This window comes from Cygnus olor, chromosome 3 (assembly GCF_009769625.2).
Source record: "Cygnus olor isolate bCygOlo1 chromosome 3, bCygOlo1.pri.v2, whole genome shotgun sequence".
Taxonomy (NCBI): Eukaryota; Metazoa; Chordata; class Aves; order Anseriformes; family Anatidae; genus Cygnus; species Cygnus olor.
This window is the reverse complement of record NC_049171.1, coordinates 111,815,976-111,842,331: the sequence shown is the minus strand read 5'-3', so window position 1 is coordinate 111,842,331 and position 26,356 is coordinate 111,815,976. Positions and strand designations below refer to the sequence as shown.

General features: G+C 43.7%; 1 long non-coding RNA gene across 1 annotated transcript in view; it reads left to right on the top strand.

The window, feature by feature from the left end:
- The window catches only part of LOC121068129, a 282,842-nt gene that overhangs the window by 101,303 nt on the left and 155,183 nt on the right, over positions 1 to 26,356 (top strand). Inside the window, exon 5 of the long non-coding RNA XR_005818638.1 lies at positions 18,214 to 18,323. This is a non-coding gene — a long non-coding RNA (uncharacterized LOC121068129). The remainder of the gene's footprint in view (positions 1 to 18,213; positions 18,324 to 26,356) is intronic.

The window sequence follows — 26,356 nt, the reverse complement described above, 5'->3', positions numbered from 1 at the left end:
GAAATGAAAGGAGGAAACATACTTATTTGAAACGAGATCTGCCCTTACGCCAACCCCCTACTCCCGGCAAGCATACAGCAAGTCATTTCCAGGCCAGGAGTGCCTAATGTTACTGCAACCTGTTTGGCCCTGGGGAAGGAAATGTGTGTGGTGTGGGGGAAGGCTTTGATTTTGCTGACCTGAGAGAGCTGCAGGAGCCTGTACTCAATATTGCCTTTGGTAATACGTAGCTTCTCCGACATGCTTAGTCTCTGCCACTGGCTATCAGATCTCCCCCAAAAGACTGTGTCAAGATGTCAAGCCTAACAAGTGGAAATCACAATCGTCAGCTTTACCTCTTTTGTTTTTACTTATATACTTGTAGATAGTGGCAGTTCCTGCAAGCGCTGCTGTATGGGGTAAATGTGCTCGTGATGCAGATTGCTTTGATTCTCTGAAGGGTTGCACAGGCTCTGAGCCCGTCCCTGCAGGGAATTCTACTTTTCAACTCTGTCCACTGTGTGTGAAGCTTTCTTCTGATCCAGGTTGTTTTATTAATTAAGATCTTTGTGTAGGGTATCATAGCTGAGCAGATCCTGCTAGTTTACAAGGACCTGCTCTCAGCATAGAGGAGGTCTAGCTCTCCAGCAGAGGAATAAAAGTATTTGTATATGGACGTGGACGTTAGGAAATGACAGATAAGAGCTGGACTAGATGGATCGATAGGAAATTGGATAGTAAATTATTTACTGTAAGATGATTTCTGGAGTGTGAATGAGAACTGATGTCTATAGATCCCCTGTGGCACTTCTGTACAGCAAGTTTAAATTCTGTTAAACCTGGCCTATTTCAACAGGTTGAATTTAACATTTTGGTGTATGAAAAGGAAGCATGAAATCGACAGAATAGGTTTTGTTTGTGAAAGACCTAGTTTTTGCATTTTAAGTATACTTAAGGTGAATTATGTTGAATAAGCATGGACTATTTAGGGACAGAATCACTGAGGATTTTATTAAACAAAACAGCAAGAAGCTTTGTCATTCCAAGCTGGAAATGATGCCTAGCTGAGCCAATAAAACACACATCAAAGGTGTACATATGGGTTACATTTTAATATTCTTTCAATATTATTATAAAGAACTGTTACTAATTTTAAACTGCATTGGTAAAAACGTTTTTTTCTTTTTTTCTTTTTTGTCTTTTCTTCTATATTGCTAAATGATGTAAATCACTAATGTCAATTTTATGCTGATTTATGCCAGCTGAGGATCTGGCCGTGAGAGCCGTTTCCCCTCCATTTAATCACCCCAAATAGGGAAGGGAAAAGAGGAGGAAGGAACAGTGTCATCTGGATATGTGAATATTTTGGCTGTAATACAACGCTGGAATAGGCTCTGATACAAAGATGGAAATATGGGGATTATCGTAGAAACTCTTGAGATAATCCTATAAATAGCAGAGGAAATTCTGGCTAGAAGTTGTCTATTGAAACCATTTTGGAATGAGACGGCTGACAGGAAGAGAATTTAAAACCAGAAACCACAAGGCAGATCCTCACCTGGTGTAAATCAGCATAACTACATTAATTTCAGAGGCATTGACTTGAAAGAACTGTAATGATCTCCACCAGCTGAGGATCTACAGCCATAGGTACTGGGTGCCAAATGCTCTCACTCACACCAGTGTAAATCTGGAGTACCTCAGCTGACTTGGTGGCGTTATTTTGGATTAACGCTACTGTAAATGAGTGTAGGACACAGTCATTTGTGTTTGGAGAGTGAAGACAATTGAAATGTGTGTTTTTAGATCAAGGAATACATTTACTTGAGAGATTGTTTTAGTCTGGTATTACAGATGGAGGCTGTTTAACAACCAGGAATTTCCTCATTCACCCTGCTGTTACAGAAAGGTGTTGACTCCGTACAAGCATTCACCATAGTCTTGGCCCCATCGCCAGCACATCAATAAATAAGCTAATAAATTCTCCAAAAGAGGAGTGGAGAGCAGCGTTTCGCTGTATATGCTTCCTGCATTGCACTGGTAATGACGGCAGGATGTGGCCACTGAGGTTGACTGAGTGCTTCGGTGGTACACCAGCCTAACCAAGGGCAGAACTTGGACCTGCAGTAAGTATACAGGAGACTTTAGTGGGGTCAGAAATAGGACTTTCTTATGTATATGTGTTCACATGTATGTAGTAACATCAGTCCAAATTCCGCACATACGAACATGCTGATGAGAGCGGAAGTCTTGGCTCTCTGTTCAAAGCACTTGCTAAAGGACAGAAGAGTTTTAAAGCATGTTTTCATTTATGAGAATGCATTTATGGACACATCTAGGGGGCTCTATTTCCTGCTATTTTCCAGTAACGTTACATCTATTACCTATTATCTACTAGCATGTGGGAGCTGGATCAGGCCCTGGAAAAGGTCATCTCTAAAATGCTTCAGAAAGGTCCCACAAACTCTGTCCCGTGTGGCTGCTTCCCTGTCCTTTATGCAGAGGGGCTGTACGTGCAGCAGGGAGGGACCTTCTTCAGCTGAGATTGCCCTGGCAGGAGCAGAACGTGTGGCTGTGCATTTGCAGCCGGGAATTCCTAATGGATCTATTATTAACATTACTGCATTATTATCCCCTGTGAGATTGCTAACGTGAAGCGATTTCCAATCCATGGCTAGTTATACCGTGACTTTAACTGCCTTACCGCACAGCTCTTTTTTTAAGCGTCACATTTTTTAGCTGCTTCCATGTGATAACCGTGTTTCAAGGCTACAGGAGAGTTTACACCAGCTGCTTTCATCACTGGAAATAAATAGCATCTAAAGCAAAGGGTCCTGGTCTGGATTACTGAGGCTATATGGAAACATGAGAAGAAACAGAAAAGATAAATATTTCATATTGTATCCGGAGCATTTCCTGTAATTGCTCTGTTTCCTGCTCCACTTCCTGCAGTCCTTCTCTACCCTCAACTGGCCTTTGCTTCCCGTTTATTCTATTAACCTTTGCCCAGTGGCCCTGAGCATCTGGCTGTTGCCGGTGGCATCCCAAATCCTTCAGCTCATGGTACCTGCTCCTCACTGTGAGAGTGGCACTGGTGTTAGCAGTGCCGTACTTAGCTCAGCTGCTGGTTCTTACAGGCAGTATCAAATAGTAACAGTAACAACAACAACAATAATAAATGGGCTCTGGATTTATTTTAACTTTTTTTACGGGAAGAGTGGCATCCATTTCCCCCCCAAAGCATTATTCTTCCCCAAAAACATTATGTAAAACTTACGTTTCAATAGCTGGATCTCTTTACCAACTTTGATTCATCTGATGGTGAGAAGAGACCTGAGGTTGCATCTTCTGTGTCTTCCAGGCCTTTAAGAGGCCTGTTTTTAGAGCCCTTTACATTTTTACTTTTGTTTCTCTCTTGCTGGTGACCTTAAAGGAACTGTGGACTGGATCACTGGAGCCTGACTAATGAGTTTTATCAGCAGAGCCACTGAGCTAGGGTTAATGTTAGCAGCATTATTTACCATTGAAGCAGCTGTACCTTTTGATAGTCTTAATCCTAGCGTGGCATTGGCTGGGTTTTTGGTATGGGACTGCGTGTATACACTGCACGTGTACACACAAACACACACCCCTTTGGTGTTCCCATAGGTTGGAGTTAAAATCGCCAACATAGTTATGGGAAGAGTAATCCAGTGAGGAGGATAAAGGGTGATGAGCTGGTGGAAAGAGCCTTGTTTTGAGGCTGGGGAGAACTATTTATTTTCTGTCTCTGACTTAAATGTTTCTTTCTGCAGACTGCTTTGGGAGGGATTCAAAAGGAGGACTTGTTCGCTGTTGTCCGCATGAGGACAAGGATACCCTTGATCTGTGCTGCTCTTTTTTGTGCGTATCGTGGGGAACTGGACCCTGCAGTGACTCTGTTGGCTGCCTCCAGTCAAGCTTCCCTCAGTCCTACCGAGAAGTTCTGCTCTTGCTGAAAGTCAGTGGGAACCAAGCGTTTAGCTCATTTTTGCCCGTGTCCCTTTGAGAAGGTCTGCTTGCTCTTTTCTTCTGTGCAAATGCAAAAGTAGGATTTCCTGTTGCCATCCTGTTCAGGTTTGGATGCTGTGAGACAGTAGCTGGAGGGCTATACAAGAGGAGAGCAGTGACGTGGCCCATTTGTCTATATATATTTCAAATGGCATTTATTAGTAGTGGTGGTGCTGTTGTCTTTGGTTGCTAGTTGGGTTGGACCTTTTCCTCAGTTCTGGGTGGGATTTATTGCTCCAGCCTTAGCTATTGAAAAGATAGGCTGTCTGAATAATTGTTTTGACTCACTTTAGGCAGTGTAAAGAGAAAAAGCACCACCAAAACTGGATTAATCCCATTCAAAATCAAGCACCTAGGCTATGAAGGTTGTGGGAGGAGTTTTTATTGTTTTTTTTTTTTGTTTTGTTTTGTTTTGTTTTGTTTTTGGAATCATGCATTAGGCATAGGAAGAAAATGAAACAGTCTTACACATCTGGAGTGGAAAACTTACTGTTCCTTAACACTGGCAAACCTCCCCTTAGCATCATAGTCTCTCCTTCTGCAAACACAGGACATTTTTGGTCACAGAAGATCTGATTTTAAACAAAATCAACAGTGATATCAGAATGTAGACAAGTATGTTATTCCATCTGATTCCATCCATGTTTTCCCAGGGAAGTTTTACAAGTGTTCTAGGATCAAAATAAAGCTATGTTTATTTTATTTTTTTCCTGCAAATAGACAAATATCTGAATAACTGGTGTAAATAATAAATTAGAATGGTAAGGTGATTTCGTTCTGCTCTTAAATGCAAAGGGGCTCTTTGGGGATTTTGAACAGGAAATTACTACATTTTTCATATCGCTGCATATAATTTTACATCTCAACCGAGTGAGGTGCGGTTAAAAAATAAAAAGGAAGCCAGCTGTATGCATAGATATATGTAGTTCTCATTTAAAACATTGTCATTATCTCTTAGTACTGCTGATTTCTCCAAACAAAACCATGTTTGTGAGTGCTTTCAACATCTGAGTTGCTCTCTCAGAAGAGTTTAATGAGAGCTCCTTACTGTGGCTGCTTGCTTGCCTGCGTTTCTTGTTTCCATTGTGCATAACTCAATTTATGTTTGCGGCTGTGAGTTGTAAGGGATCTGACTGCGGGGAATTCAGGTGGGATCTAAGCAAGAGCTGTCTGTGGGGGAAGAAAGAGAAAGAGGTAAAGGTAGTCTTAAAGAAGTGTTACGGATAAAATGATGAAATGCAGAATCATCTGTTGTAGGGAGTCATAAATGAAAAATCTGTTTCAGATTCTCCTTTTTTCTCTCCTGTGGAAGTTTTCAGAACACCTTTACCATCTCTCTCATACCGCAGATGAAAACTTCTGCTCATCTTCTGTGTGAAAACTGACCTGATGTTTGTAAAACCTAGTATTGTGAAGCACAGGCTATTACATGCAATAAATAATAGTGGTGCTTATATTTTGTTCACAGGAGAGAAATCAAACCGTACCCATTTGGGGTTATGCCCTCAGTGAAGATAAATGATGATGCTGTTTGCTAAAGCAAATTTTTAATCATGGAGATCTTGGTACAATAGGGTCACAAATGAAATAAGATTAGAGCTTTATTTATGGATGTCTCACATAGACCACTTCATCAGCTGCTCGGGGGTCTATATGGCAGCAATTTTCCATGGAAACATCACACAAAAAGTTACAAAGAGTAACTTGGAGGGAGGAGGTAGGCAAGAATCCCTACAAGATTAGGGGCAAACCCTGGGCAAGTCTGTGGACTGAGCTCTGTTGCTCAGGACAGAGCAACAAGAGACAAAGCAAAGTAATTATAGGCATGATGATTAGTTCTGGAAAGAGGCGATGCAACGAATATGTATCATTTTCGAATGATGGTGAGGTCTTTCACCTTAGGCTTTATCCTCAAGGTGAACTCTTAACAGCTGTAGTACAATGGTGCCAGGTGCTCTTTGGATCTGTAGATATTGATTACCTCTCATGCAGCAAATTATCATTACAAGTCCAGAAAAATGTGTTAGGTGTTTTTTTTTCCATGGCTTTCAGAGAGTTTCTGAGCTGTTCTGGCTGGGAAATCCCTGCACACACCGAGTCAGAGCTTTAGATACAAGGGGAAACTTGCAGCTCTGCTGGGAAGATACCTAGGAAGATTTGGAGTCACAATTTTGTCTTATGCAGCTTATACCTAGATCATCCCTAGATTTTGCTCTTACATAGTAATAGTGCATCAACTTCATTGCGAAAACATGTTTCTATGAGGAGTGCCAGTTCTTGTGAAGAGCAGGGAGGAAAATTCTGTTAGCATCAAGCAGCCCCGTGCAGCACAAGCTCAGTCACTTCTCCGACTGTGGGACAGAAGTAGTGTCACTGAATTTTGGCTGTTTAAGGAGGTGTAGCTGACAGAGCTCTATGGTCTCCACCTTTGCTCAGTGCCAAGAGGCTTCTGTAGGGTAACGCAGCTCACCTGTGGTAGACATGCTGGCCCTCTGTCAGAGCCTGCCTCCCTCTGTTCAGCTGAGAAAGCGATCGGGCAGGTACCCTCCTCTCAGCTTGGAGGTTGGGGTCCCCTGCAACTGCCACCAGCTCCTGAGGAATTTGGCTTCTGGCTGAAGATGGCTGTGGAAGTGCTTACCGTGGCCAACCCAGGAGAACTGGCTGGCGGGGAGCGTTTCAATGCATCCTAAAAGCAGACTTTGGGAGGGTGGAACAAAAGATATCCCGGAGGAAAACTGTCAAATTTAAATGTGCTGTGCCTTGCATTCTGGTTTACAAACAACAGCTGGGAAGGTATCACATTTCACGTATAAATGTGGCAGAGGGCCTGAGCAAATGGAGTTTGGTGGCTGTGTGGTTGGGCACAGGCATTGGCAGAACAGTGATGAAGACTACTGGGAGTATTTGCTTAGAAAGGGACTGCTTGAGGAGTGTCAGATTACCAGATATGAAGGCCAGACCTTTAAGGTTATCTAGGTTTTCTTCTTATATGAAAAGAATTTCCTAATTATTTTTACTGCAAACCCAAGAATGTTAAATGTAGGCTCTAATGCAAAAAAACAATAGGTAATCTGTCACACATACCTTTGTGAAATAGCCATGCAGTTCAAAAGGCTTAAAATAAACAAGTATAAAAGCCGACTGTAGTTTTTTTCCCTTCATAAAGATTTTTCAATTTTGTGCTCAGAGAAGCTTTTTACTGGACAGTTTCTGATTTGCTCTTGGTTATATATTTTGTGTAGGAAACATTATGTACTGAAGGAATACAGAAGATGGTGCTTGGTGTAAACTGGTATGTGAGTAAGACTAATTTAAATACTTTAATGTTTCACTGTTTTCCAGCTACTATCTGTTTTCCCAAAAAATCATCTGATATAAGCTTCTGGTCTGAGAAAACCCAGTAAGGTTTATTAGTCCTCATCCTCACACGGTGAACGGATAGAAGTCAGCTCTTAGAAGGTGATTCCTCCCTTATGTGCACTGGATCACTCTGAACGTGCTTGTCTCTGGTAGGGGACTGTAGCAGATAGGTGAACCCTGAGCAGTTAAACTTGCCCTATAGGTAATTAGGTAGGACAAATCTGGGATGAGGTGTTTGCATTTAAGGTCTTAAAGCAACACTTAGACTACCTGCATCTTTCAGATTGTCATACCTAGGAGTTCTTTAAGAGATGTCTCCTTTGCAAGACCAATCTACAGTGCTGACGTTCATGCAACCAGGATGCTGCCCAGGTGCCCTGCTGGCCTGTGCCCAGCTTGCTGTCCCCAGGGATCCCTTACCTGTAGAGCCAGTCCCCAGTGTGCAACGTATTCAGGGGCTCTTCCTTCCTGGGGCAGGGCTTTCCCTTTGTCCTTACTGAATTTCACAAAGTGCCTCCCTGCCGTTTCCTCCAGCCTGCCTGGGTCCTTTTGGATAGCAGCCCCAGCCTGGGGGTGTATCAAGAGATCCCCCCACTTTGGTGTTGGTGAACTTGCTGAGGGTGCTCTCCATCATCTCCTCCAGGTCTCTGACTAAGATGTAAAAGAGGTCAGGTCCTAGGGTAGGCTCCTGTAACACCCAGTTGTCACTGGCCTCCAGGTAAAGTACGACCCAATAACAAGTTCCTTCTGAGCACGGTCATCTAGCCAGGTTTTTATCCATTTAGTTGTCCTTGTAGGTGAAATTGAATTTCTGGAATGCAGCATATGATCAGTGATGCCATGTAAAAAGTAAAAAAAGGGAAACAGTTAAAATGCAATAAAAGGAAAAAATAGCTTCTTTTTTTTTTTTTCGTCTTTCCAGAAGGCTGTGCAGTGTATCTGTTGCATTTAAACATATTTCGTATATTTTTTCCCGAACAGAGGAACAGAAATATATTTCCAATGTATTATACAGAAGAACATAATACTCATCAGCTGCTAAAGAAAAACACTTGTGATACAGGCAACATGTATAATATTTAAAAGCTCTGTCACTGATAATCTTGCTTTATGTCATTCAAAGCTTTTAAAGCTGCTCTCTGAGTAGGGATCAAATTCGTAAATGATATTCATGTTACAGTCAGTCATATAACTCTGATTGTCACTGTGATTTACAAAGAGAAGAGTATAGGCATTCACAGCAACCTAAATAGTATTTGCTTTTTCTCTTTGTTACAATCAAATGCTCACCTTTAGATTGAAAAAAATCTAATAATGACTAATGGGCAGTGATCTTCTGGATTAGCAGCAGTGCATTCAATATCTCTTTGAGCAGTGATTACCATCTTTTTGGGGGGGATATCAATTTAAAGGTCAAGTGCTTTCATAAAAAAGGTGATTATCCAGTATTTCATATGTTGAACAAAAGCTTAGCAGGATTCATTGTGTGTCAGTCTCTTTTGTATATAGCATATATGCAGAGAAATGGATCGCTTAATTATGTAACTATCTGTCTTCGGGGAAGGTATGTGGCCATGAATAGAAGCTGTCAAATAGGTACTTTGCTTTGCTTGTGATATTTAATCAATTACGGTAATGACTGCAGATTATAAGTTGGCTTTTAAAAACAGGCAAAAATTTGAATTACTTTTGTGCCATCAGCCAGTGATTTGGTTATAAATGGTGGATTTTATTGGGGAATGGAATGTGTAACAAAGACAAAGAGGGAAAAAGGAACAAACAAAACGGGGCCAAACTCGTAGCTGATCCCTTTTTCTTTCCCCTCAATTGCACTGTTCTTTTACAACCTAGAAAAATATTCCGTTTCTCAGATGTGATAAAAATGGCTAGGGCTAAATTTAGAACTAATCCAAGCAAGTGAACTGGAAGCTGGTTTTAGCTACTTTTATTTTTATTTTTATTTTCCAGTGGAGTTTTATTAGTTACTTGTCCAGTTTAATATAGTTGAGCTATATTAAATATATTCAATTAAAATTTCTAACAAAACTGTCACATTTCTATATCTTCCACTCTGTACTTTTTCCCTCCTGTAAAGTAGCTTTCTTACAGCTGAAGAAATTCTCATTTGTAAAAGTGAATTGCCACATCAGCTGGTACTTTTGCTCTGTTTGTGGATATTTTTTTTTGGATCAAATCCTTACTTCTAGTGATGTGCCTGCCATTTGCCAAATACCTCACATGTGTCTGATCTACTGCGTTTTAGGAAGCATTTCCCATTGCTGATTTACTGATTGTTATTTGTGGCATTCTATTGGTCATCCTAGTTACATGGCATTGTTGCTTCTCCCTTTGTAATACTGAATCTATTAAAATAAGATAGTAGGAAATGATCCCCAGATAATGTACTGAAAGTGATAAATTGTTAATTCTTGTTCTTTCCACAAAATTTGTGTAAGTGGGATAAAGGTATTGGCATGAAGTACGGCTACTGCTTGGACTTATGTGTAGAGATCAACATTGGAAAATAAAAGGTACGTACCTGAGTGACCTCAATCTAGGAAGATTTTTATCAAATGCTTTTGGCAAGTCAAGTGGTTCTTGTCTTTTTTTTTTTTTTTTTAAATAGTAAGATGTCTGTAAATACATGATTTCCGGATCAGAAATCCTAGTGCTCTTTTATAGAGTATCTCATTTGAGTATCCCAAGCAGGCTTGGAGTTGTAATCTCTCTCTGATTTCTACAGAATAACTGAGGATAACCAGTTTTATTTCGGGGGGTGGGGGGTGGGGGTGGTGAAGGAGAATGGTAGTTCTATAACATTACTGATCGATATGGAACAATAACAAAAACAAAAACAAAAAAAAACAAACAGGTTTTCATTGATGTTATTATATATTATTCCCGCTCCACACATGAAAATTTTTCTTTAATTATACGAGAGGTGAGTATCAGCACAGTTAAGATAATTGACTTGATGTACACTGCCAAAAACCTGTGTTTGGTTTGCAGTCCCTGCAGAGTGTTATTACATAGTTCCTAGGCGATCATCCACATTTTAAACAATAGACATTAGCTATTCTTGAGCTTTGCTGGTTTTTTTTTTTTTTTTAAAAGGGTTTTCCTTGTGGCTGCACACATGGTAAATCTTTAGCTTCAAGTGTCCTTCTGTGGTGACCAACTAAAATATTAGCAAAATAAATGTTTTATGGGAAAACGTTGGCAGAAACCCCAGCAGAAACAGGTGGTATTGGGTTATTTCAATATAATGTAATGATGCAGCCAGGTTTCCATCTGGACAGCATGTGGTTGTGTCTACTTAGAGAGTATCAAAGAGTGTGAGTATGCACCAGGGATAATGGTGGTCCACGAAAGTGTAGCAGGATGGCTACTTTACAAAATAATAGTCAGGGTTCTAGGTCCTCTGGGTTAAATACTTTTACTGTCAGAATCTGAATTTCTTCATAAAATATTAAAGATGAAGCAAACCTCTGACATGCAATACTGAGCCGTGTAATTATAAGGCAGTTCCTGGAAGCCAAGTATTGTTCACATTATAGCTAGGCGTTTATTATAAAAGAGTTCATTACCCTTGGAAGCTAAGACATATTTCAAAGAGAGTGCCCTGGAACAGAGGCACTTTCAGCAAGCTTTACTAGAGGAGGAAAAAAAGCCCCAAGCAAGCTGATCAGAATATAGCTGGAAAATGGGAGGGGAATTAGTGGACGCATGGCTGCTAAGAGCTGAATCTATACGTAGTGGACCAGATACTCGTCTGGAGGAAATGGCTTCATCTACATTGACTGAAGTGTCATCATGCTGAATTACACCAGATAAGGCATTTTTAGCCTAATACCAGAGATGATTTTCTTTTTGGCTGGCAGATGCTTTCACAAACCACAGGGCACACTCTGCGAGGATATGGCACGGACTTATCTTCACATCTGTGTGCTCTCTGTACGGGGAGGAAGGCTAAATCTGATTACATGGGGATGGCAAGGCTTAGCTGCGGGCAGGACTTGGCCTGCTGCATGTAAGGGAAGATTTGGAAGATTCCCTCGTAAAATATCTTCTTGTGGGCAGTGGTGTAACAAGGGAGTTTGTGGGGTAAGAGAAGGAGGAGGAGGAACAAACTCAGACTCCCTTGGGTGGTCAGCAGGAGCAGAAATGACACCAAGCTGTCTCCATCACTTGGAAGCGGGAAGCAGCGTATCAGCTCTGTCCCGTGGGAAGCAGGGCTGTTAATGAATACACGGGGCCTGATTCTTCACCGCCTCTGTATTTTGTGCACGTTTATTCCTGGTTTACAGTATCAATCAGCTTGATAGCATTTGACACCCTGTGTCATTTGCTCAGCACAAGTGTAAATCAGAGACGCCAGGCTGAGGAAAATTAAGACCAGGTCTTAGGCTGCTATGAATCACATAGCCTTGTGGTCTTCACTGATGATCCAGTGATTTGCACCAGCTGAGGGACTGGCCTAGACACCCTATCTCTGCTGATATATCACCCCCCTACATGTATGTGTTAACAAATCTCCATTTCTCTTTTTTCCTTGCTCATGGATGACCTGATTACACTGGAAACTGTTCTTTTTGCCCGAGTGAAGAACCACCCAAAAGTTCAGGGTGCTGGCCAGCAGTGCTTGGCAGCTGGAGATGAACATGCTGCTGCTATGAATCGGTAGTACCACACACAGGTGCCAAGAGCCATGGAAAATGAGATGAAATCCACCAACTGATGAATGTGATGATTAAGAGATCAGCAAAATATTTGACAAAAATGGGTAGCTGACAGTTTTTGGAAGAAACAACCTTTTCCTTTGCATTTGGTTGATACTTAAAAAAAAAAAAAAAAAACAGGAAAAAACAGCCTGCATGCACCTGATGCTGGGGCAATAGCTCTTTGTGTCACGTGTAAGTCCTGTTCCCATTTACTGAACAAATCCTACCTCTAGATCTCATTCGTAATGCCTGTGTAGAGAGGAAAGATAGTTAGAACAGGTACTGAGGGCCAGGCATCTCAAGCTTTGATCCAGCAAAGCACTTGGGAGTATTCGTCCTGCGAGTGACCTCCCACATAACCTGGCGTTGTCTCACTTAGACTGCCACTGCAGCGTGCCATTGCTTAAACACGTGCACATGTTTAAATGCTCTGTGGGGTCAGTGTACCGGCTGGCTGTTCTGGAGCTGAAATGTCTTGAGGTAAGCCATGTGATGATCCTGTCTGACTTTATTGTTCAGTCTACCCATGTTTACAGTGCCTCCTATGGGATCGTGCCTTGGTGTACTGAATTCCATTTCCATTCACGTCACCCTTTGAGCTCTGTGGATGAACTACACTGTTCAGATTACTTCTTACAGGTGTTGGGTTGTGTCTTTCTTCAGGTGAATTCTCTTCAACACACTGAAAAGAACTGAAGATTTACCAGTCTCCTGCAAAGTCAGGCCTATTGATACTCATGCCATGGGTTTGTGCAGCCTCTTGCCTTCCTCTCTGAAAATAAAGCCGTGCCCGGAGGCAAGGCTAACGTGTTCCTCCCCTTGTCATAAGACTGGAGTTGCCCAGGCAGCTGAGAGTTTATCCAGAGCCAATTAAGGGGAAAAAAGCAACAAAACAAGTTGCAAATGGTTCTTTAAGTCTCCACAGAAGCCTCAAACGAATGACTTGTGACAGCAAACAGGCTGGAGGTACAGAGATTATAGATGGTGATGCACATGGCTGTTCATCTGCATCCTGATTAGGGCACTGATTTAAGGGGTCTGGTTCAGGGCTTCTTGGCTGCGGGGGCTAATTTGAATTTTGTTGTCCTGAGGTTGAGAAGAACTTGAATGTGCCTGATCTGAGGGTGGCCATGCAGAGTGGGGAAAAACAGGGAGGAGAGTGTAAATGCCCTGTCTGTCTCCTGCCCCCATCACATTGCAGGAACAGCAATTTGTCGCTCGCCACTGCTGCGATGGGGACGCTGTGGGACGGGGAGCCTGAAGGTGTTAGAGGAGAAGAGATGCGGTTCCCATTCCTCTCTGTTTTGGGAGTTGGTAAACATGGGATTTGTTTGGAAGGTGCAACCAGTTTTGAAGGGAATGAACAGGCAGAAAATGCATGCATGGAAGGAAATGTTTTTCCCAAATCTATAGGAATTCGAGGGATGTGATTGTCCCGCTCTACTCTGCACTGGTGCGGCCTCACCTCGAGTACTGTGTGCAGTTCTGGGCACCACAGTACAAAAAGGATGTAAAATTGTTGGAGAGTGTCCAGAGGAGGGCGATGAAGATGGTGAAGGGCCTAGAGGGGAAGACGTATGAGGAGCGGCTGAGGTCACTTGGCTTGTTCAGCCTGGAGAAGAGGAGGCTGAGGGGAGACCTCATCGCGGTCTACAACTTCCTCGCGAAGGGGAGTGGAGAGGCAGGTGACCTATTCACTGTAAACACCAGTGATAGGACCCGCGGGAACGGTGTTAAGCTGAGGGAGGGGAGATTTAGGCTGGACATCAGGAAGAGGTTCTTCACTGAGAGGTTGGTCGCACACTGGAACAGGCTCCCCAGTGAAGTAGTCACTGCACCAAGCCTGTCTGAATTTAAGAAGCGATTGGACTGTGCACTTAGGCACATGGTCTAAACTTTTGGGCAGACCTTTGCGGTGCCAGGAGTTGGACTTGATGATCCTTACAGGTCCCTTCCAACTCGGGATATTCTATGATTCTATGATTCTGTGATTTTTCACAGCCTCGTCCCACGTTTGAGGATGTTCTAATTTAGTTCCAAGGTTTGGAGAAAGATTCAGGTAGGAAGCTTCCATTTCCTCTGCTGAAATGAACCCCCATCCCTCTCCATCACCACAAATGAACCAGTGAATTTGCAGCACTTTTGTTTTCCTTCCCAGTCTGTAGTTTGACCTAGGTAAGTAGTGCTCTAAACAGGATATAACATCTGGGTGGTCATGACCCCCTGAAATGCCCGTTGATGATCAGGGTATTTTCATGGTCCAGAAATACTGTTCCTACCCAAAAAAGAGTTGGGTATCAGCTGACCTCTGTTCCAGTGTGAACCACAGGCAGCCCAAGGCTCGTGTCCCGATGTATGACAGCAGTATGTGTCGGAGTGAGGCTGACGCATCCTGTCCTGTGTGGGAGACCTCCCACCACAGCCCATCGGGATCTCACAGCCCCTGGAGCGGAGCTGGCAGGAGGTGCTGCTCGGGAGCCTGGCTCCAAACCAGATGGCCAAGGGACAGACTCCTGTCTGGGTGTTTCCTGATTTCCTTGGCCTTGTTGGCTGATGGTCACATTGCGTCTCCTTGGCACTTGAGCAATGTCTGCTTCCATCTGCATGTTCAAAGATCTCCACTTTTCCCAAAAGCGTGTCAGATGCAAGAGAGCCTCTTCCTGTTCCTTAGAGAGAACAACTTCTTAGCTTGCTTTGAACTTGAAGGCTCTCTGCTCCTGTTGCAACGCGTGTGTAACACCTGCTATTGGCTGGGTTGGGTTTGTGCCCCTACCTGCTGCCCTGGTTCTGAGGTCTGCGCCTCCACGAACCTTTGGTTCATTTTGGGTCTATCTGGAGTAGGGAAAGTCTGGGCAGCTGGACTTGTGCCAAAGCAGTTCATCAATCCGTAATGTTTTCAAGCAAGTTTTATTTTGCCGCTGTGTCTACTAAAGAGTCGAAGGCTGCCCTGGCAGCGGATCAAAACCTGTGTTATTTGGTACTCTACTGACTTCATAAGGATTTGCAGCATGGACTCAATTAAGTCTGAAAAATCAGGAAGGTGTGTCTTTCTGGCCTTTACATTAAATCCATACCGTGTCTCAAGTATTCTGGAGTTGAACATATGCCATGTTTTGAAGCCAGTGTATTCGAAGGCCCACGAAGAGAAGTGCTACTCTCCATACCATACATCTCCTGGAAACAACCTTCTGCTGCTGTAAAAGACGCTAGTAAGTATTTCTACTAATAGAGCACGTAAAGGTGAATCCTAAAAGCAAGGGCAAAGAATGGTAGCGTACTGTTATTTATCATTGAGTAACATTGCACAACTCTCCGTCTTCATTTCATTGGAACGCTGACTGGGTGTTGAAAGACATAATAAAAACAATCAGTATATTCTCATTTTTCTGTGTGAAAAGATGAAGTCATGGCATATGGTCAGCTCACCAGTGCTGTTAATAATAAACCACAGATAATTAAGCACTGATTTATTCCTCTACGTAAGTGAAACAAATTGCTTTAACGGCTTTTGCTGAGGACCATCTAGTCAGATGGATTATGTATAGGAAGTTCAAACTAAAAATTATTAGAGATCATATTTCAGCATGCTGGAGGTTTATGGTAGAAACAATTAGAAACCTAACAGAATGTGTCCTGTATTCTCTTTGATGGAAAATCAGATATTAATCTGGGGAAAAGTCTAATTCTCAACACAGCTGCTCCCCTAGCTCTAATACTGCAGCTTTAGGCTGGGAAAAAAAATGGAAACATGTTTAAAAAATTGATCATAGCTTATAATAGCAATAATCACCTTGAAATTGGTTGTTACTACAGTTAATGAACAGAGTATTAGAGCATAAAACGCCCTCGGATTCCCTCAGGCTATTAACTAACGAGCTGGTTGTTCACTGCTGGTCAGATAGTATCTTTATTTGGTGGCTGGCTGTCAAAGGCGTGGAGCACGTCCTGGGCAAGGTGCTTACAGGGTTGCAGTGGCAGGAACCTCAGGCTGATCTTCCTATAACTGTCCTCCAGTTCCTCTGGAGCATCGTTACCCCTGCAGGTGAAAGCCTTTTCCCCAAAATGAAGCGGAGCAGCCCATGGCAGAGCGCTGGGGGGCTCAGGCAGGCCCTGGGGCTCCTGCAAGCACAAGCAGCGCTGTAGTCACCCCAGCACAGGGGTTTGGCTTGGCTGGCTGGGACTGAGAGAAGTCTTCTGTTTCTAGAAACGCTTCCTGGCATGTCTTGCTCATTGGCACCAGCAGTGCGTTGTGGCAGCAGCAAGGATGGCACAAAATGGAAAGCCTCAAGTAGGATGCAGAAAGAGAGTGGCTTCCAGGCTTTGCCCCTAAACACGTGCAGCAATAGGTGTGGTCCACAAGAGCAAGCTCCAGCTTTGTAGAGCTTTTCACTGTCTCTGTGGCTGTATTTTTGCTTCGTGTGTTTTGCCTTCGTCGTTCATGCGTCTCCTGTTCAAGCTGAACAGATCACCGGGTCATGACACAAACCTTTGCAAATTGTCTCTTGTCTTTGAGTAAGAAAATTTGAAGAAAGATGTGGTTGCAAAAAAAGCTGGGACTAATTTGGTTTATCATACTTAGCTTTGTGTAATCTATGTTTCTTTTTTGTATTGCTCACACAGTTCTTGACAAAATCCCTTCCAATGTGGAGATGCTCCTTCAGTTTGGATGCTCATTGCTAACTGAGCTGTAAAGTAGTCAGGGGCTAATAAAATGATATCACAGGAATTGCCTCCGTTCACCTAAAGATTCGGTGTTGTCTGCTGGGGTTTTCTGGTCTTCATAAATTCATAGGTTACTAGTCGAAGCTTTGGTGTCTTTGGAAAACTTAATGTCAGAGAGCATTTATGACTAACCTGGTGTCTTGATCCCAGGAGTCTGAAGTAATAGGAGCAAATTTCACTATTGCACATGGCTATATTTAGGTATTTTTTCAGCACTGTTGGGGCCCTTGTTCCTAGAGAAATAGCTCTTAACCAGAACGAGTTGAAATTTGTGACAGCAAATTTTTTCCCGTGACATGTGATGTGTCCTCGACATTAAAAATGCATATGGAAAAAAGTGGGTGACTTTGATTAAATTTCTGAGTCTTCGATGGGAAAGGTTAAAACAAAACATTTTTTCTTGACTAATACCTGGCTTATAGCACTAGAGAGATTTGTTGTGCAGACCACCACAAGCTTTTTATGGGGCTTAAAAGCAGTTTATATCATGCTGCAACTTCAAATATAATTATGCTAGCTCAGAAAATGCTTTGCAGACATAAAACTCCATGCGTCAGCCCATAGTTTCTGATGTCTTAGGTGCAAGAAAGACTGGCTGCTTCGACAAGGTATTTCTAGCCCTTGCTCTGAAAGTCAGCTCGTTTCCAGTTTGCAAATACTCTGCAGTCTGTTGTGACCTTTTAAACTTTTCTAATCAAATTGTAGAGAGGCACCTTGCTGAATATAATCTCCGTAGAGTGGAAGACTTCAAATAGCATGGCTTTTTTTTTCCTTTTTTTAATTTTTTTTTCAATTTCTGGCATGAGATAACTTAATTTTCCATGATAGCATCAAGCACTCTTTTCTCTGCCATCCTGGGCCGTACTCTCTTGCAGGGTCTGCAGGACCTGGAGCTGTGGGGCTGGTCGCATGGCTGGGAGGAGCTGTGGGGTCACTCCACGTGGTACTTGGCTGGGGGAAAGCTGGGGGGCTCAGTTCCAGGGCGCCTGGCTGGGGCCGGTGCCAGTGAGATGGGACACAGCGATGGGCCAGGGCCAGGGGAAGAGATGCACTCAGTCCATCCCTAGCAGGGCCAGGTGGTTACTAGTCACAGGTGAGGCCCATCAGGGCAGTTAAGGCCCCTTAGTGCCCTTAGGAGGCTCACACTGTGCTGGGGGTTTTCTTTGGCCTGGCTCTCTTTCTTGGAGAAGTTCCATCTATATTTAAAAAAAGGAGATTTGCTTTTCTAGAGAGAGAGAAGGATATCTCTGGGTGTGCTGAGGGTAGGTATGTAGAGGGGCCTGTTTTTAGGTCCTTCTCTGTGATCTATTTAAATTTTGATGTTATACTATTGTCATTAATAATGTCATTTGAGGACAGTGAGAATAATCTTTCTACCTTTCTCTGTTTTATTATGATGCAGATGGAGGAGAAGTGGGCTGAAATCTCCCTGGGTGAAAGTGAGGCTGTGACCCCAACCTGGTGCCACCTCTCTAGTTGTCCTGGGCTGCAAAAGAAGAACAGTCATCCCTGGTGAGTCTGGATCTTCTTTATGCCCTGCTTTCATCCCTTCAAGGGAAATGTCAAGTGAAATGGTGTGGGTTTTTTGGAAGTCTGGTTTTGTTGGCTCAGTGAGATAAAAGTTAAATCCATTCAAATTCAATTCAGCTTGAACTGAAGGGTTTTTCTTTTTTTACTTTACTTTTCATTCAGTTGCCAAATTGAAAATAAATGATTCACGCAGCACTACCTGACAGCTTGTTGGAGAAATAGTCTTCTGAAAAATGCAAAAGTGTGTTTTGTAAAAGAGCTGTGGTTTGCTCTGTGGAAGACAAAACACTTCATCCAGAATTGAATGAAAACTCTGGGAGGATGGCAGTAATTTTAATAGGTTTTATCCCAAATCCTGTAAGATTTTCTCTGTAGGTGTAGCTACTCATACAACCTAATTAGCTCACTGTGCTGATCTAAATGCCCAGACTCAAATGCCGTTGAAAGTATAATGACGTTGTTAAAATGTAAACAGGATTTTCTGTTTCTGTATTATAGATTACCTGAAACTTCAACTAAATAGGTCATTCAGTTTCTGCTGTGCTGTGCTTGGGGTGATGCAGTTTGCTGTAATAGGAAATGAAGTGTGTTCTACTTAATCACAGCTCAGTTGTGGGGACAGATCAAGTCTTGTTTGTTTAAAACCATGGTTATTAGTGAACAAAACTATTGTAATTAAAACTTTTCAAGAGAACTGGGTCTGACAGTTAAAGTGCAGGGAAAAAAAAAATCTGCTTTCTGACTTAAGGTAAGTTTGGCAAGTGTTCCAAAACCGAAGTGGAAGCCTGTTCAGGCCAACTGATCTGATTATCACATTTTGATCCAGAGAACAAAACAAGAGTACCAAGCGTCTACAGAAAAAGTCACATGGAGGAAAAAAACCAAAAACAAACAAACAAAAAAACCAACCACTTAAAGGGCTGAATTTACTTCCAGTTTTAATTTTGAGTAAGAATTCCCTTTGCAAATAGCCTGATTACTTCAGTACCTTTGTAGCCAAAGGATACTTCAGTGCAAGCAAGGCTGGTTGATCTTGCCTCCAAATAAACTTGGTTTTGGTTTAGCAACCCCATTTCTTACTGTAAGTACCACAGAGGGTTTTTTCTGATGGTGCTGAAAAATCAAGAAACACCTTTGTTTCTCCAGATTTTTAATACAATGCTAAGAAAACCTTGCAATGTAGCAGTTGTTATATCTTCTCATCTCCTCAAGTATAATGAGCTGCCATTTTACTACTTTGCTGTTTCCTCTGCTAACTGTCTGCAAGGAGATATCTTCTTGAAAGGTTCCTGAAACCTGGAGGGTGAGGGGAAACAACTAAAATCCTGAGAAACTGTATTTACACTTTTGTTTCAGCACCATAAAGGTGCGTCTCTTAGTCACTTTATTAAGGAAGCAGCTTTCTGGGAAGAACTGGTAGCACAAGAAATGACATCACAGGTCAGAAAGGAAATCCAGGAATTGGAATAGAGAAACAGCAGGGGCCTCAGTTGGAGGTAAGGAGATAAGAAAGCTGGGAGAAGTTTGAGTCTCTCTAAGCTATGCAGAATAGAACTGAGAGAGAAAGAGACAAAAAGGAGGTTAATACGAATGTTATTTTAGAAATGTTTTCCCCTGTGAAGTTTAAAACCCTGCCTCAACTCTGTGTGGCATGCATCTTAGTAGGAGTGGGTGAATGATAGGCTGGAAAATCTTCAAGTTTTTGACAAGAGGCTCATGGTGAGATGTAGAGCTCAGGTTGCAAAATAAGAGTGAGGCTTTGAAAAGATAGCGTGCTGAAATTCATGTAAAAGTCTACTCTTTGAGCTCACTTTAGGAAACCAGAGGCGTCAAACCGTTGTTAGTTCCTTCTTTGACCTTCATTGCAATAGTTCTGTATTCTGGCTTAGACAAAAGCCTAATTCCCCCATCGGCTCTGTTTTGGGAAAATGAGAAATTGAATGAAATCCCATTGTTGAGTCTTATTATAGTTTTGCTGTTCAAGAACCCTGATGTTAGCAATGCTTTTTTCAAACTGCTCTGGGAGTATTTTTCTTCCCCAATCACTTTCTTCTTTTTCTTGGGTCTGTTTCCAGCTGAGTTTCATTGTGTTTTCACTGGAGTTTTTGGCTGAGTACCACTCCTACTTACCCAGCCCTTACAGTAGCATAGTTTAGTTAACTCCTGCTTTGTGCTTTGTCCTCTGTACAGTATGTGGTTCATACGTACATCCTCTCAAGAGACCTACCTGTGTGAGTCTGTTTGTACAAGCAGCTTTGTGATTCTGTACATGCTATTGAGTGTCTGTAGCTGATAGTAGCAAAAGCAAACCAGTGGGGTGTGTTGGTGGAAGTACAGACTGTATTAAAACTAGCTGCTTCAGAGAAACTGCAGGTTCATATTAAACTCTTAAAGTAACTGTTCTCCTGGAACACTCCATTTCTTCCTGTAGTGGGGTTTAGATTTGTACTTTAATTTAAATTTCTGCCCATAAATAGTTTATAAAAAGTTAATAATTAAAAAGTGCTATAGGTATAAACAGCCTGGCCTGCAGCATAAACTCTACACAGGTCTGAGAATGAAGTAACCATCTACACAGACATACCTCGCATTTGAATGGCTTGCTGTTGTGTTTTGGACTGACTCACCTCTCTGCCTTACCTTCCATGCCTCTTCAAAAAACTGACACGTGGCCATACGGCCATAATGGACAAATTGCTCCAGGTGGACGACAGACATGGCAAGCAGCTTTTTTGTTTTATTTTTTTTACTTCTATAAGTTTTATTATCAAGAGAGACTCAGCTCAGAGCTTAATTAGATCTGAACTTTCTCACCTGAGTCATGTCCAGCAGGGAAATGTAACATGTACTGTTAAAATCATGCCTGACTCTTAGGCATGTTGCATGCATTATAGTGGTTCAACACCTTTACAGCCTGTTCGGGGTCGTTATGAGAAAACAACCTACTCATCAGATCTGCTCACTTATGCATGGTGTTGACAACTCTTATGGAACTACTCCATGGATTTGGATGAGGGAAGTCACAAACAATTACAGAATCACCTGGGTTGGAAGAGACCTCCGAGATCTCCGAGTCCAACTTCTGACCTAACACTAACAAGTCCTCCACTAAACCATATCACTAAGCTCTACATCTAAATGTCTTTTAAAGACCTCCAGGGATGGTGACTCAACCACTTCCCTGGGCAGCCCACTCCAATGCCTAACAACCCTTTTGGTAAAGAAGTTCTTCCTAATATCCAACCTAAACCTCCCCTGGTGCAACTTTAGCCCATTCCCCTCTCCCCTGCAACTTTAGCCCATTTCCCCCCCCCCTTCCCCCCCCCCCACCCCCCAAAAAAAAAAGCACTCACACAACACCCGAGAATTGGCAAGAGTTGTTTATTGCCAGGACATCTTGCAGGTAAGCCTGCGGGATGCCCGTGGTGTTGTGTGGCTCCAAGCTAATGCTTGCGATGGAGCCTGAGCAACAAGTAGGGGGCTCGCCAGGCACTCCCGCAATGCCGCGGGTACTCTCGGATGGCAGAGCACAAAGACATGCTGCAGTAGTCCCAGGTATGTTCTGGCCGAGGTGGATCCACTTCCATCTGTTCCTCCACATCTGGTGGATCCAGCTCCATGGTCTTGGGCAGAAGGCTAAGCCAGTCTTTGCCCAGGACTGCCCAAACGAGATGTCTTCTGTCCGGAATGTTCTTGGGCCAGGGTGCCGAACCAGGGGGTCGTCCAGTCCCATGCCTTTCTCCTATGCCACTGTTGGGTTGATTTTGATGCATGGGTCTGACGCTGCCCTCTGGCTTACGGCCATTACTGGGTCCCACACTGTGCTCTGGACTGTTGGCATGCCTCTGCTCCCTGCAGCACTCTGCCTGATGCTCCCGCATTTGCCCCATGTCACCGTTGCTCCTATGGTAAGGCCCAGGCCCCCTGTCGCTGGGTGTTTGAGGGGCCGGCCTGTTCCCCGCATTGTTGCGGTGCCAATGGTATCGCCTGTATCTGTCTGTGGGCTGGGCGCCAGAGGTCCCTTGGGCACTGGTGTCTCTTGTGCCACCGGCGCTATCCCTCCACCCACGACACCTCTCCTTCTGCTCAGGTGCATTCCTTCTTGGTGCTTCCCCGGACTGCACGGCTGTCCTCACACACCATGGAGGCCTGCTGCTCGCCTTGCTCTTCTAGTCTTCTTCCTGCCATGCAAGCTGGCAGTCAGAGGGCCTAGATGCTCACCGAATGGTGGGCCACCTGCAGGGATCCTGTTTTATAGGGCCCGCAGCAAAGGCAGGGCGGTGGTGGCCACGGTGACCTCAGCAAGCCTCTGTGGTGGAGTGGCCAAAGGTGGCTGTGTTGGGACTGGCCTGGAAGATGCACTCATGTGGATAAGGAGGACGGCTGGGGGGGCTGAGGGCCCATTTTCTGGGGCTGGTTCCCCCGGGCCATTTGGCTTGCCAGAGAGAAAGGCTGCCCCTCGGCCACAGGGACTGCCCTGCACCTCCCATCCTGTGCCCTGGGTTTATTTTTAACACTTTTTTTTTAGGTAATTTCATTCTATTATTTACAAGAACAGAAAAGAACAGAAGCAGGGTGCATCTTCAGCCCTAACTCCCATGTATGCTTTGTGCTTGGAGTGAAGAATTTCTTCCTCACGTCATATCTAATCTAAATCTCCCCTCCATTTGTTCAAAGCCGTTATTCCTGGTTCCATGGCTACACCCCCTGATAGAGTCCCTCTCCAGCTTTCTTCTAGGCCACTTTTATGGGTAAGGTTAGGTGGCAAAAATGCAGGACCTGGCAAATTGCAGCCTTATCTACCTTGTTCCACACATTCCACATGATGTTTTCCAGCTCAGGCTCTAGCCTCTGGTCAGTGTAACACAGAATCATTAGGGTTGGAAAAGACCTTCAAGATCATCTGATCCAACCATCACCCTACTACCAATGTCACCCACTAAACCATGTCCCTACGCACCACGTCCAACCTTTCCTTGAACACCCCCCAGGGACAGTGACGCCACCACTTCCCTGGGACGGGAGGGGTACCGGCTGCTTGGGGATAGGCTGGGCATCTGCCTCTTTCTTCATTTTCTACACGACAACCACAGGCTCACCAATTCTGCTCTGGCAGTTCTTCACTCTTCCTTCTAAATGGGTTCCGCTGTGCCGTGCTCCCGTTTGTCTCTACTTAAGGAACCTCCAAATCATTGCAAGGCAGACCCTATATCAGTCCATTACACCAGCAAGTATGCTTTTCATTTTTTTTCTCCCCTATAGATCTGGTGACTTTATCTCCTCTTACTTTACAACCATCAGGCTCTTTTCCTTGTTAATAAGTTTGCACTAATACCTACTGGAGGGACTCCTGTGTCATTCAGACTTGTAAAAATGTTCACCCTAGATTTTGGCCTGTAGCTATGGTGCTGGAAATGAAAAGGATACACGTGACACTGTTGGTAGCACAGGAACAAGAAAACGGCAATAGTCTATAATAATTGTTCCCTCTCAGGAGCAGGACTCGCCATTTCAGTGGAATTTAGTAAGTTGCAAACAATGCCTTAATTAGAGTCAGCAGGAGTTAAAGATTTGAAAGAGACAGCCTCTAACTTTTTAAGAGGCCTGAAGCACCTAATTAATATTCTTTGAAGAATCAACATTAATTTGTCTTTTAGCTGAACATAATATAGTTTAAAACGGCAAATGTTCTGTGCACCTCAAAATTTCTTTAATTGAGGAACTTTTGCACCCTGCTTGGTCCAGGACTGGACTTTGAGTCCCACAAATGCTGGTGCAGCTCTTGTGCTTGGTGTAATTATGCGTTTGGCCAACAAGTGGGGAAGTTCTGCTACTCCCTCAGACAGTAATTGTCTTCAATCTCCATGTTTTGAAGTCTTAACTAACGATCCCTAAGATGGACTTCTCCCCAACCTCGTTAACTAATTAAACAATTGAAAATAAAGAGTTATTCAGGCTGCAGAATATTGCTGAGAGGGCCTTTAGTGTAAACATTAGCATTTCCGCGGAATCCATAACCATTAGAAAACAGAAGCACGATGCCCCAGACAGCCCTGGCTTTATCCTTTCAGCATGCTCTGCTGCTACACGTTAGCAGATTTTATGGGGCGCCTCTCCCTACTGACGTCCCCTGTGCCCCTGGGACGTCACACGTTGCTGCTTGCAGCTCTTCATTTCTCTGGGTCAGGTTCTGCAGCGAGAGCTGTGGCAAAAGAGGCAGGAGTGTTGCTGGCACCTTGCTGCTCTGCTGCAGCTTTACTGCACCTTCTTGGTAAGCCTGGGCTGCCTCAGGTCTTGATAGAGACTTCTTCGTCTTCCTCTTGTTGGCAGGAAGAGCAGGATATCAAGGGTTACTTCCAAAGTTGTATTGACAGCTAGGACTCTGAAGTGCAGTTCCTCCAGCATTTCCTAACAGTTGAATATCTATAGGCGAGCTCCTTCCCTTTATAAAGGGCTGATTGTCCAAGGGCCCTGTAGCTACATCCCTCTTTTATTTCCAAAATAAGCTTTATACAACTCAATCCATGTGTGGTGCTAAACCTAAAAACAAGTGCTCTTGGGACTGAAGGCCCTGTCCTCCAAGTCACCGGGTGTCTCGCTGTTAGCACAACGGGGCGTTGCAGGACAGACGCATGTTTGACACGTTGCGTTAGTGCTGATGTTACGGGTGGTGGTTGAGTTGGGTCCTCGCAGTTTGCACAGCCAGGGCCGGCACCAGGCCCGCTCAGCACTACAGGTCTCCAGGGCAGTGGAATAGTGATGCCAACAGAGCTGTTACTGTAGATGACGTCCTCCAGGGAGACTGTGAGACCTGGCGAGCCCCTTGGCTGTGGGTAGCCCCTCTGTCTGCCTCCTCTGTCACACTGCCAGGACTGTCCCACCAGTGGGAGTGGGCAGAAGCAATAACGTCACAGGGACCTTGTGTCCCGTCTACCAGGTGGCTGTGTTACTTTTTCTTGGCAGGGTGGTGTGGATTTTAGCTGTTGCGCTCTGTGTGATAAAATTCAGTTTTTCCCTCTCTGAGGAAAATTCTTGAGTGAAAACTAGCTTCTATCTCTTCTCGCTTTCATCTTTGTCAGCTTTCTGTGATTTGCCTTTTTACATCACAGTGCATTAGGAATTTGTTGTGTGTTTTATGAACCAGGAACGCATTAGTCCATTTCTTGATGTGCTGTGGCTTCTAATTAGCAAAAGAATTACATTAACGTTATCCTGGGGAATCAACCAGCAGTCTTGAGGAGGAGATGCTGCTGATATTGGACTTACTGTCTGATCATTTCACTGAAAATGTGAACATTAAGTACCTTAACGGGGAATGTCCTACAAAAGATGTCATTGCTGATACCTTAATACTTTGACGAGAATAAGAATAGGGTGCACTTTTTCCTCTGAGGAGGTCTCGCAGAACAGCACGTTGTCAGACACTGAAAATCTGCCAGAGGGGAAAGGTGAGGAAGCAATAACATGATTAGAACGTTACCACGTTTAGGGGGACAGAACATGGGGGGAAACATTTGTGGGAGGGATGTCCAGTAGAGCGTGCTATGTTGCATGTCACTTTCCGGGGCTCCGCTGAAGGTCTGAAAATGGTGCGAACATGGCTGGAGCTGCCAGTGGCACGTGGTGTTTTGACAGTGATGTAGAGAGTGACTGATTCACATATCTAAGAAGGGCTAAATGCAAAGCTAACACAAAAATGCTGTGGTTTTTACCCTCCCTAGAGCTGTCAGCCCCTCTTGAGTAAATTTTTTTTTTTTGGTTGGTGCCGGACACGTCTGAAAAATAGTGTAGAGTGACTTAGATGAGTTTGGAGCAGGTAAGGCCAAACTTTGAGTAATTGGTGTGGACAGATAGAGAATGAGATGAGTTGCAAAACACAGAATTGTGGAGTCCCTCACAATTTGCTTTGCTCAAACTGACCCTGTGTTTGGAAAAGTAGCACCCTTATCCCTGGGGAACACAACAACTTTGAGGCAACTTCGAAGCAGAGAATGCTCATTTAAAGCACCAAAACA